This window comes from Equus quagga, chromosome 10 (assembly GCF_021613505.1).
Source record: "Equus quagga isolate Etosha38 chromosome 10, UCLA_HA_Equagga_1.0, whole genome shotgun sequence".
Classification (NCBI taxonomy): domain Eukaryota; kingdom Metazoa; phylum Chordata; class Mammalia; order Perissodactyla; family Equidae; genus Equus; species Equus quagga.
The window spans coordinates 92,862,018-92,874,243 of NC_060276.1; the positions used below are offsets into that span (position 1 = coordinate 92,862,018).

The 12,226-nt window shown below is 38.1% G+C and overlaps 1 pseudogene; it reads right to left on the reverse strand.

Moving 5' to 3' along the window:
* Positions 1-11,144: 11,144 nt before the first annotated feature.
* LOC124245504 (MOB kinase activator 1A-like) lies at positions 11,145-11,763 on the reverse strand (annotated as a pseudogene).
* Between the last annotated feature and the right edge of the window lie 463 nt (positions 11,764-12,226).

A 12,226-nucleotide genomic window follows, 5' to 3' on the forward strand; every position in this document is an offset into this window, starting at 1 on the left:
AGGGTTCTACACTAATAGGCAAGGATAGCACCAGCACCATGACTATCTACTTAGAAACAAATTTCTAGGACTTTGGGCCTAATTTGTTTCTGCTTACAAGGTAGTGATGTTATGATTAAGAAGTTCCACCTCTGGGTCAACCTCACTACTCAGAACCAAGGCCAAAAGAATAATAAGGAAAACTCAACCATGTTTGGGAAATTTAAAATCACCGCTAGAAATTGTTCCTGTGGCATCTGCAATAGTAGAAAAACTTTCCCTTTGTTGTCATCAAAATTATGGTGAGTGCAGATTTGCATTTCTGGAGTAACTAAGCAACCATCTGAGCTAAGAGTCTACAAGTATAGATTGAAACACTTCGTTAACAAGCAGCCCTGGAAAATCACCAGATTTATTCACAATCTGAAGAAGAATAAGATACATTTCACTGCCAATACAAACATTGTCGCACAAGGAATTTTCTTTTTTGTTTTTTCTTTTATTGTGGTACTATTGGTTTATGACATTATGTAAATTTCAGGTGTACATAATTATATTTCGATTTCTGTGTAGATTACATCATGTTCACCACCCAAAGACTAATTACAATCCATCACCACACACATGTGTCTAATCACCCCTTTCACCCTCCTCCCTCCCCCCTTCCCTTCTGGCAACCACCATTCAAATCTCTGTCTCTATATGTTTGTTCATTTGTTGTTTTTATCTTCTATATATGAGTGAGATCATACAGTATTTGACTTTCTTCCTCTGACTTATTTTACATAGCATAATACCCTCAAGGTCCATCCATGTTGTCACAAACGGCAAGATTTCATCTTTTGTTATGACTGAGTAGTACTCCATTGTGTTTATATACGACATCTTCTTTACCCATTCATCCCTTGATGGGCACCTAGGTTGCTTCCAAGTCTTGGCTATTGTGAATAATGCTGCGATGAACATAGAGGTGCATATATCTTTATGCATCTGTGTTTTCATGTTATTTGGATAAATACCCAGAAGTGGAATAGCTGGATCATATGGTAGTTCTATTCTTAATTTTTTGAGGAATCTCCATACTGTTTTCCATAGTGGCTGCACCAGTTTGCATTCCCACCAGCAGAGCATGAGAGTTCCCTTTTCTCCACATCCTCTCCAACACTTGTTATTTCTTGTCTTATTAATTATAGCCATTCTGACAGGCATGAGGTGATATCTCATTGTACTTTTGATTTGCATTTCCCTAGTAACTAGTGATGTTGAACATCTTTTCATGTGTCTGTTGGCCATCTGTAGATGTTTTTTGGAAAAATGTCCATTCAGATCTTTTGCCCATTTTTTAATTGAGTTGTTAGTTTTTTTGTTGTGGAGATATATGAGTTCTTGATATATTTTGGATATTCACCCCTTATCAGATATATGGTTTGCAAATATCTTCTCTGAAATGTTAGGTTGTCTTTTTGTTTTGTTGATGGTTTCCTTTGCTGTGAAGAAGCTTTTTAGTTTGATGTAGTCCCATTTGTTTATTTTTTCTATTGTTTCCTTTGCCCAGTCAGACATGGTACTTGAAATTATGCTGCTAAAACCAACGTCGAAGAGTGCACTGCCTATGGTTTCTTCTAGAAGTTTCTTGGTTTCAGGTCTTACATTCAAGTCTTTAACCCATTTTGAGTTAATTTTTGTGCCTGGTGTAAAATAATGGTCTACTTTCATTCTTTTCCATGTGGCTGTCCAGTTTTCCCAACACCATTTATTGAAGAGACTCTCCTTTCTCTATCGTATGCTCTTGGCTCCCTTGTCGAATATTAGCTGCCCATAAATGTGTGAGTTTATTTCTGGGCTCTCAATTCTGTTCCATTGATCTGTGTGTCTGTTTTTGTGCCAGTACCATGCTGTTTTGGTTACTATGGCTTTGTAGTATATTTTGAAATCAGGGAGTGTGATACCTCCAGCTTTCTTCTTTTTCCTCAGGAATCCTTTGGCTATTTGGGGTCTCTTGTTGTTCCATATAAATTTTAGGATTCTTCATTCCATTTCTGTGAAAAATGTTGTTGGATCTTTGATCAGGATTGCATTGAATCTATAGATTGCTTTAGGAAGGATGGACATTTTAACTATGTTAATTCTTCCTATCCAAGAGCATGGAACATCTTTCCATTTCTTTGTGTCTTCTTCAATTTCTTTCAACAATGTTTTATAGTTTTCAGTATACTGATCTTTCACCTACTTGGTTAAGTTTATTTCTAGGTATTTTATTCTTTTTGTTGCAATTATGAATGGAACTGTATTCTTTCTTTCTGTTGCAATTATTAATGTAATTGTATTCTTAATTTCTCTTTCTGCTACTTTGTTGTTAGTGTATAGAAACACAACTGATTTTTGTATGTTGATTTTGTATCCCGCAACTTGACTATATTCATTTATTGTTTCTAAAAGTTTTTAGTGGATTCTTTAGGGTTTTCTCTATATAAAATCATGTCATCTGCAAATAGTGACAGTTTCACTTCTTCTTTTCCAATATGGATCCCTTTTATTTCTTTTTCTTGACTGATTGCTCTGGCTAGGACTTCCAATACTATGTTAAATAAGAGTGGTGACAGTGGGCATCCTTGTCTGGTTCCTGTACTTAGAGGGATAGATTTTAGTTTTTCTCCATTGAGAATGATATTTGCTGTGGGTTTGTCATATATGGGCTTTATTTTGTTGAGGTATTTTCCTTCTATACCCATTTTATTTAGAGTCTTTATCATAAATGGATGTCGTATCTTGTCAAATGCTTTCTCTGCATCTATTGAGATGATCATGTGATTCTTATTCTTCATTTTGTTAATGTGGTGTATCATCTTGATAGATTTGTGGATGTTGAACCATCCACAAGTGGAATGAAACCCACTCGATCATGATGTATGATCTTTTTAATGTATTGTTGTATTCAATTTGCTAGTATTTTGTTGATGTTTTTGGCATTGATGTTCATCAGTGATATTAGCCTGTAATTTTCTTTTTTTGTGTTGTCCTTGTCTGCTTTTGGTATCAGGATAATGTTGGCTTCATAGAAGGAGTTAGGAAGCCTCCCCTCCTCTTCAATTTTTTGGAACAGTTTGAGAAGGATAGGTATTAAGTCTTCTTTGAATGTTTGGTAGAATTCACCAGGGAAGCCATCTGGTCCTGGACTTTTATTTTTGGGGAGGTTTTTGACTACTGTTTTGATCTCCTTACTGGTGATTGTTCTATTCAAATTCTCTACTTCTTCTTGATCCAGTTTTGGAAGGTTGTATGTTTCTAACAATTTATCCATTTCTTCTAGATTATCCAATTCGTTGATGTATAGCTTTTCATAGTATTCCCTTATAATCTTTTGTATTTCTGAGGTGTCTGTTGTACTCTCTCTTTCATTTCTGATTTTATTTATTTGAGGCTTCTCTCTTTCTTTTTTGGTGAGTCTAGCTAAAGATTTGTCAATTTTGTTTTTCTTTTCAAAGAACCAGCTCTTGGTTTCATTAATTTTTTCTATTGTTTTTTAGTCTCTATTTCATTTATTTGTGCTCTGATTTTTATTATTTCCTTCCTTCTGCTGATTTGGGGCTTTGTTTTCTCTTCTTTTTCCAGTACCTTTAGATGCACTTTTAGATTGTTTATTTGAGATTTTTCTTGTTTGTTGGGGTAGGCCTGAATTGCTATAAACTTCCCTCTTAGAACCACTTTTGCTGTATCCCGCAGATTTTGGCATGTCGTATTTTCATTTTCATTTGTCTCCAGGAATTTTTTGATTTCTCCTTTGATTTCTTCATTGACCCAATAGTTGTTCAGTATCATTTTGTTTAATCTCCACATTTTTGTGGCTTTTCTGGTTTTCTTCCTGTAGTTGATTTCCAGTTTCATACTTTTGTGGTGAGAAAAGATGCTTGGTATTATTTTGATCTTCTTAAATTTATTGGGACTTGTTTTGTGGCCTAATATATGATCAATCCTGGAGAATGTTCTGTGTGCCTTTGAAAAAAATGTGTAATATGCAGCTGTTGGACAGAATGTTCTATATATATCTACTAAATCCCTCTGGTCTAATGTGTCCTTTAAGGCCAGTGTTTCCTTATTGATCTTCTGTTTAGATGATCTATCCATTGGTGTAAGTGGAGTGCTAAAGCCCCTTACTATTATTGTGTTACTGTCTATTTCTCCTTTTATGTCTGTTAATAATTGCTTTATATATTTAGGTGCTCCTTCGTTGGATGTATAGAAATTTACAAGTGTTATATTTTCTTGTTCGATTGTTCCCTTTATCATTATGTAGTGCCCGTCTTTGTTTCTTGTTACGGTTTTTGTTTTAAAGTCTATTTTGTCTGATATAAGTATTGCTACCCCCCTTTCTTTTCTTTGCCATTTGCATGTAATATCTCTTTCCAGCCTTTCACTTTCAGTTTTTGAGTCTCTTTAGCTCTGAAGTGTGTCTCTTGTATGCAGCATATACATGGGTCTTGTTTTTTTTTATCCAATTGGCCACCCTATGTCATTTGATTGGAGCAATTAGTCCATTGACGTTTAAAGTAGCTATTGATAAATGTGTATTTATTGCCATTTTGTTACTTTTTCTTTTTCTGGGTGTTTTGGTAGCTCTTCTCTGTTCCTTTCTTTTTTTCTTGCTCTCTTCGCTTGTGGTTTGATGGCTTTTTTTAGTAATGTGTTTTATTTCTTTTGTCTTACTTTTTTGCTTACTTATTATAGGTTTCTGATTTGAATTACCATGAGGATCCTATTTAATATTCTACATATATAGCAATCTATATGGTGTTGATAGACTCTTTAGCTTGACCTCTTTCTAAAAGCCTTAGTTTTTCACTCCCTTCCTCCCACATTTTATGTTTTTGAAATCATATATAGTCTCTTGTTTAGTGTGTGTCTATCCATTGCCCTCTTATCATTGAAATAGTTGATTTCAGTCCATTTGTCTTTTTTTTTTTTTTTTTTTTTTTTTTTTTTTAAAGATTTTATTTTTTCCTTTTTCTCCCCAAAGCCCCCGGTACATAGTTGTGTATTTTTCTTTGTGGGTTCCTCTAGTTGTGGCATGTGGGACGCTGCCTCAGCGTGGTCTGACGAGCAGTGCCATGTCCGCGCCCAGGATTCGAACCGACGAAACACTGGGCCACCTGCAGCAGAGCGCGCGAACTTAACCACTCGGCCACGGGGCCAGCCCCAGTCCATTTGTCTTTTAACATTCATATTATCTTCACAGGTAGTTGATCTGCTACCTTTACCATATTTTTACCTTTACAAGTGATTTTATTGCTTGTTTTTGGGGTTTTTTTTTTGATAATTTTTTAATCTCTATTTGTGGTCATCACTTTCCCACTTAAATAAGTCCCTTCAGCATTTCTTGTAGAACTGGTTTCTTGGTGATAAACTCCTTTAATTTTTGCTTGTCTGGGAAGCTCTTTATCTCTCCTTCCATTCTGAATGACAGCATTGATGGATAGAGTATTATTGGCTGTAGGTTTTTTCCTTTTAGCACTTTAAATACATCGTGCCATTCTCTTCTCACCTGTAGGGTCTCAGCTGAGAAGTCCGCTTATAGCCTTATGGGCTTTCCTTTGTATGTCACATGTGGCCTTTCTCTTGCTGCTTTTAGGATTCTCTCTTATCTTTAATTTTGGACATTTTAATTATAATATGTCTTGGTGTGGGCCTCTTTGGGCTTCTCTTGTTTGGAGCTCTCTGTGCTTCCTGGACTTGGATGTCTGTTTCCTTCCTTAGATTAGGAAAATTTTTATCTTTTATTTCTTCAAATAAATTTTCTGCCCCTTTGTCTCTCTCTTCTCCTTCTGGGACACCTATAATCTGAATGTTATCACACTTGATATTGTCCCAGAGTTCCCTGAGACTGTTTTCATTCTGCCTATGTCTTTTTTCTTTTTTCTGTACAGCTTGGGTGATTTTTCTCTAGTCTTTCATCTAGCTGGCTGATCCATTCTTCTGCATCCTCTACTCTGCTATTGAGTCCTTCTAGTGAATTTTTCCTTTCCATTATTGTATTCTTCATTTCTGATTGGTTCTTTTTTATATTTTCTAGTTCTTTGCTGATGAGCTTACTGTGTTCATCCAGTCTTCTCCCAATATCTGTGAGCATCCTTATGATATTTTGTTTGAACACTTTGTCTAGTAGGTCACTTATTTCTGTTTCATTTAGTTCTTTTTCTGGGATTTTGTCCTGTTCTCTTGCTTGGAAAGTATTCCTTTGTCTCCTCATTATGCCTCTTTCTCTCTGCTTATTTCTATGTATTAGGTGAGTCAGCTATGTCTCCTGATCTTAGAGAAGTGGCCTTATGTATGAGATGCCTTATGAGGCCCAGCAGTGTGCTTCCCTCTCATCACCAGTCCAGAAGATCTAGGAGTGACCCCTTTGTGGGCTACTTGTGTCTTTCTGCTGTAGCAGGGCTGCTCTTACTTCAGGTACCCAGGGAGCCTAGTCTTTCCTTCCCCGGCCAGCTGTTTGTAAATCTGGTTTGCATAGCCTCAGCACCATTGGCTACAAAGTCTATCAGCACATCCTGTTGTAGTTTTCCTCTTAATTGGGTTGGTACCCAGTGTAGTTTGTTGCTAGGCTCAGGGACTTACAGTTACTGTAGGCCTCTGGCCTACCAAGCTTTTGTCAGCTCTTTCAGGATTTCAGCAGGGTGGGGCCAGCCCCAGGCATAGTAGCACACAATTGTTTTAGGCATTGGAGGGTGGGGCCGATCCTCTATGTGTCTGGTTTGAGAAGCATAAGTGTTCTGCAGCTGACAAGTCCCACCACCACAGGCCCACACACCCTGTCCGCACAGCCCCATGCTCATACCCTGCCCTGCTGAAGCAGACACACTCATCCTGCTGAATAGGCTCCACACACTCTGCCAACACAGGCCCACCCCTTGCACCTGCCCTCCTCTGCATAGGCTGACCCACATGCCCTGCTGCTGAAGTCCCACACATCCTGCCTCTGGAGGCCCACAAGTTGCCCAAGGGCTTGTTGTTGGGTGGGGCTAGTCCCTAAGGCAGTCTGCCCGACCTGGCTGAGCTGGATTAAATTGGTGTTCTAGTGGGTGGGGCAGATCCCTGCACTAACAGGCCAGGGGAAGAACTCCAATGGTGTCTGCCAGCATCTGTGTCAGCATGCCTGTACTAGGTCACAGTAATGACTGGACCAAAGTCTCAGTCCCTGGGGAGATGGTCTCAGCCTGGGGAGGTCTCACCTCTTGCTGAGATGCACCCAGAGCCTCTCAAGTGAGTCTCTTTTCACCAAAGACTATGAACCTTTCTTTCTGGTGATTTTAGGTTGCTTTCTGAAATGGGTGAATTTGTGCATGGGCCCTTTAAGAGCAGGCTTTTCTTTCCTTTGTCTGATAGCTTTTCTGGGGGTATTCCCCATTGTTGTTAATAGCCAGAAAAGCCAGATATTATGACGTTCATCTCAGTTGTGCTGAATCCAAAAACTGCTTATTCTAGCAAAGCTCTCCTGCTTAGATCTCCCACTCCTCCAGGAAAGGCTTCGTACCTTAAGATTGCTCCTGGCTGTGAGGCACTGTGGCTACAATGTGGCTTTTTCCTCTCCAGAAAGGACTTTCTTCCTCTTCCACCTCAGTCAGCACTGTCCCTTGTTGTGGGGGTTCTTTTTATCCAGTTTCCAGTTTTCTCTTGCAGTAATTGTTCCAAGAGTAGTTGTTAATTTGTTGAGTCCATGGGAAGAGGTGAGTTCAGGATCCCCCTATGCTGCCATCTTGACACTGGATCCAGAATTTTCAATATTTAAACAAAAATCTATGACACAGTCATTGTCCCCAATTTTTTTTAAACCTGAAGATTAAAGCACCATAAGATTAACTGCACAATGTGGCAAGCACTCTCCACTCCATGACTGTGATCAGGTACAAGACACTGAGAACAGAGGTATTCTGACTTGGAGGGGGGAGGGGTGGATGGATTGTTGAATAGGCAACCCTAGCTCAGGGCAAACTCTGGTACCAGGGAGAAGAGCCCAAGGAGATAAGTGAAAAGTGAGAGAGAAGTCAAAGACAGACTGATCTCTTCTAACTCATCAATGTTTGGCTCTAGCCCAGTCAGGGAGATGCCATCTTCTCTCATTCTCTCCCCTTCCAGTTTTCTCCCTACCCTTGACTCCCTGGCTTTGAATATAAACAAATAATTTTAATGTTAGTGTTTAGGTGCACCTGGTGCTAAAGTACTTAGTAAAATGAATAAAGGACATTCTCAGTCTTAAGTTACCAATAAACTTTTGAACTTATGTCAAATCAAATTAGTAATCTGTCTTTGGGACATGATGATCTTTGGCGTAAAGTTTAGTCATGAGGAGAGGGAGGATTCCTATTGCTGAAAATAAATGTAGAATAGCAAGGAAGGTTTTGTTTGAGAATACTAGAAATATTAGAAATGAAGGTGAAAATACAGCCCCAGTTGAAAAATATGAGTTCATTCCTTCTGGAATTAAAAAAAATAAAGCTAACAAGGTTTAATTTAAAGTTGACAGGCAGTAACATTCTAGGCAGTGCTATCTAGAAACCAGCTTTCTTAGATCAATGTAATCCTACAGAATGGCTGACAGGGAACTCTGGATTAGCTTAAACACTCATTGTTGAATGTTTCACATAGTGCTTTTCACTTTTTTCACAAGAGCTTATCCTACTCTTTAACTCCCAGATAATGGTATATGGTTCAGCCTAAATTAGATGAAATCTTTTTCTTTAAAATCCAGTGTGTATTTAAGAATTTATTAAAATTGAGTTATTAAAAAGGGTTTTTTCTAAACAATTATTTTCTTTATAATCTAGTAGGATAATAAAAAATAAATAACAGAAATACTATCAAATCTAACCTTTATCGAAATCATCAAGGAGGTCAGTGAGTGACTACAAAAATCACAGCCCTTAAATACAGAATGTAGGTGAATTTAAAGCTTTTTCTCTCTGGCAAATCTTCCAGTATACTAGTTGTGCCTTAATATGTTCTAAACAGTCACTGGACTTTACTAGGTCTTAGGACACAAATGAAAAATAGGTGTTTTCTTATTAAAGGGGAAGATCCTTTTTATCCCAATAGAAATAAAATAAATTTGAGTATTAATACAAAAACAGGTAAAACTGAAGAAAGCCCCTATAAGGGCTCAATCCATTCTTTTAATATTAGCAGAATGAAGGAAGTATTTTACTCATTTCTCTTTTATAAATAAACACATGAAAGAATAGGTAGCACATCGTACCTTTAGCTGTGCTATAAATTTTGTACACCTTCATGATTTTTACTGTGGTTTTCCTTAAATAATCTTTATTGGGATAAAGTTCATGCATTCCCACATTAGGACATGAATGAAAATAGTGGCTTTGAGATCTATGCTTGTGATGATTTTTTGGAAGGTTGTTTTTTCTTAACCAAAACTCTCATATGTTAAAATTAATCTAAGTGAATCATTTCAAAATAAAAATCTATAAGGTTATCCTTAGAAGCATTAAAAAGATATTATTTCTCATATATACACATACACCGTCCTAACAATGTAGATAGGTTTATATGTTGATAAAAATCTCAAATGAAGATTGAAAAATAAAAAGGAAGTTTACGAAAAAAATGTTGGTTGTTTCTATAGCACATATGCTCTATGATGATTAAAATAGCAATCATGGGTTTTGTAATATAGATGGATAGATATATAGATAAATTCTTATCTATAAAAGCACTGCCATATAAACTTGAAAATAAAATACAAAATGACACAAATGTTCTAAATGTTGAGAAAACCTAAAAATGTTTTTCTTTTTTGAGGAAGATTAGCCCTGAGCTAACATCTGTCACCAATCCTCCTCTTTTTGCTGAGGAAGACTGGTCCTGAGCTAACATCTGTGCCCGTCATCCTCTACTTTATATGTGAGATGCCTGCCACAGCATGGCTTGACAAGCGGTGCGTAGGTCTGCACTCAGGATCCAAATCAGCAAACCCTGGGCCAAAGAAGTGGAATGTGCAAACTTAACCGCTGTGCCACCGGGCTGGCCCCAAAATGTATTTTTTAAATTTATAAATTGAAGTGGAATAAAACCTATCTGACTGTGTGATTGTGTTGTTAGGAAATTTGGTTTGGAAACTTGCTAATAAATCAGTGGCAGAAGTTCTCATTATACATTATGCTGTCACCTGAAACAGACTCAATTTCTTTAGCAAAAGAACAATGACTAAACTAGTAAACTACAGGTTAGTCATCAGGTATTACAATCAAATGTGACTTCATGAAAATAGCAGGTCTTAGAGTACGTCAAAGTTAGCTACGCCCTTAGGTTATTGCTTTGAAGCCAACCTACCTATGCAACAATTTTATCAGTAGACACAGGCAATGAATATCTTTGTGTCCTGTTTTCTCAAAGTTTGTATCACTTAGTTGTACTAGTTTGCTAGGGCTGCCAGATAACAAACTACCACAAACCAGATGGCTTAGAAAAACAGAAATGAATTGTCTCACAATTCTGGAGGCCAGAAGTTCAAAATCAAGGCGTTGGCAGGGTTGGATCCTTTTTTTTTTTTTTTTTTTTTTTTTTTTTTTTTAAAGATTTTATTTTTTCCTTTTTCTCCCCAAAGCCCCCGGTACATAGTTGTATATTCTTCGTTGTGGGTTCTTCTAGTTGTGGCATGTGGGACGCTGCCTCAGCGTGGTCTGACGAGCAGTGCCATGTCCGCGCCCAGGATTCGAACCAACGAAACACTGGGCCGCCTGCAGCGGAGCGCGCGAACTTAACCACTCGGCCACGGGGCCAGCCCCAATGGGTTGGATCCTTTTGAGAGTCATGAGGGAAGGATCTGTTCTCGGCCTCTTTTTGACTTGTACATGCATTACCCTAATCTCCGCCTTCATGTTCACATGACATTCTCCCTGTGTGCATGTCTTTCTGTCCAAATTTCCCTGTTTTTATGATGCCAGTCATATTGGATTAGGGCCCACCCTAATGACCTCATCTTAATTACATATGCAAGGACCCTATTTCCAAATAAGGTCACATTGTGATGTACTGGGGGGCAGTTAGGACTTCAACATATGATTTTTGGGGGGACACAATTCAACACATAACACAAGTCCATAACAGATTAGCCAAGAGATAACTCTAGCAGTAGATGAAGCAAGAGGGTAACTGTGTTATAGAAATCTGTCTTTCAATCCAAGCTTCTCAACGAATTCCTGAAGTGATGCCAACTCTCACCTGTCAATCAAATTGAGCTCTTCAAGAAATAAAATAAAGTATTTAAAGGAGGTATTGCCTTTTCTTGCAGTTGCATCACAGAATTAAAGTGCTGTTAAGAAATATGGGCATAAACCTTGAATGGATGCTTTAGAATAGTCTTTACCACAGATATAAAGTTTTGGGGAGATGGGACACCAATCTTCGAAGGAAAAAGAGTTTCATGCTCAAGTTAATCCTGAACTCAAGACATCAAAGAGTTGGTCTATTTTGGAGCAGAAAAACTGGTGTCTTAATATAAGTACCATCTTCCCAAGGATGTTCATATCTTGAACCTGCAGACATGACTAGACATCTTGCTTCAGTGCAGAGTTCTGATTTCCTTGAAGAAATCCACTCTGTTAACTGTCATCCATTGATTGAGGTCTTCTTCCTCTGGCAACATGAAAGCTCCTCTCTTATTCCCACTTCCTAGAGTGCTTCTGCATGTTTTAAGTGTTCATACTGATGAGATCTTTCAGGGACGTTCTTTGACTTGAATGTATTAGAAGAATGGCTGCTGAAGAGGAAGTTCATCTTTTCTCCTCATGGGTGGGAGGTGGGGGTGGGGGTAGGGAGAGGCCATTAGACTCCAATGCAGTCAGTATTCAGAGCCAGCACTTGGGAACTGAAAGGCGGTAGACAGTTCTCAGTCCAGGGACAGTGAAGTTCAGGCTACTGCAGCTCTGAGCCAGGCTTGAACTTGGTGTAGATCCCTCTACTGCCTCCCTTACCTCACCAACCAGAAACACGGACCCAGCCACATCTCACAAGGAAAGGCTTCACTTACGTTGCAATTATAATGCTTGACATCAGTCAAACATATAATTATAAATTGCAGTCAATTATATGAAGGGAAAGAAATAAATTCTATAAAGAACCTCAGTGTCCTCATCTGTAAAATGCGATAATATGCTATGTCTCAAGGATTAAATGAGATAATGCATGAAAAGCACTTTGCACAGCATCTGGTATTTAGTAAATGATCAACAATATGAGC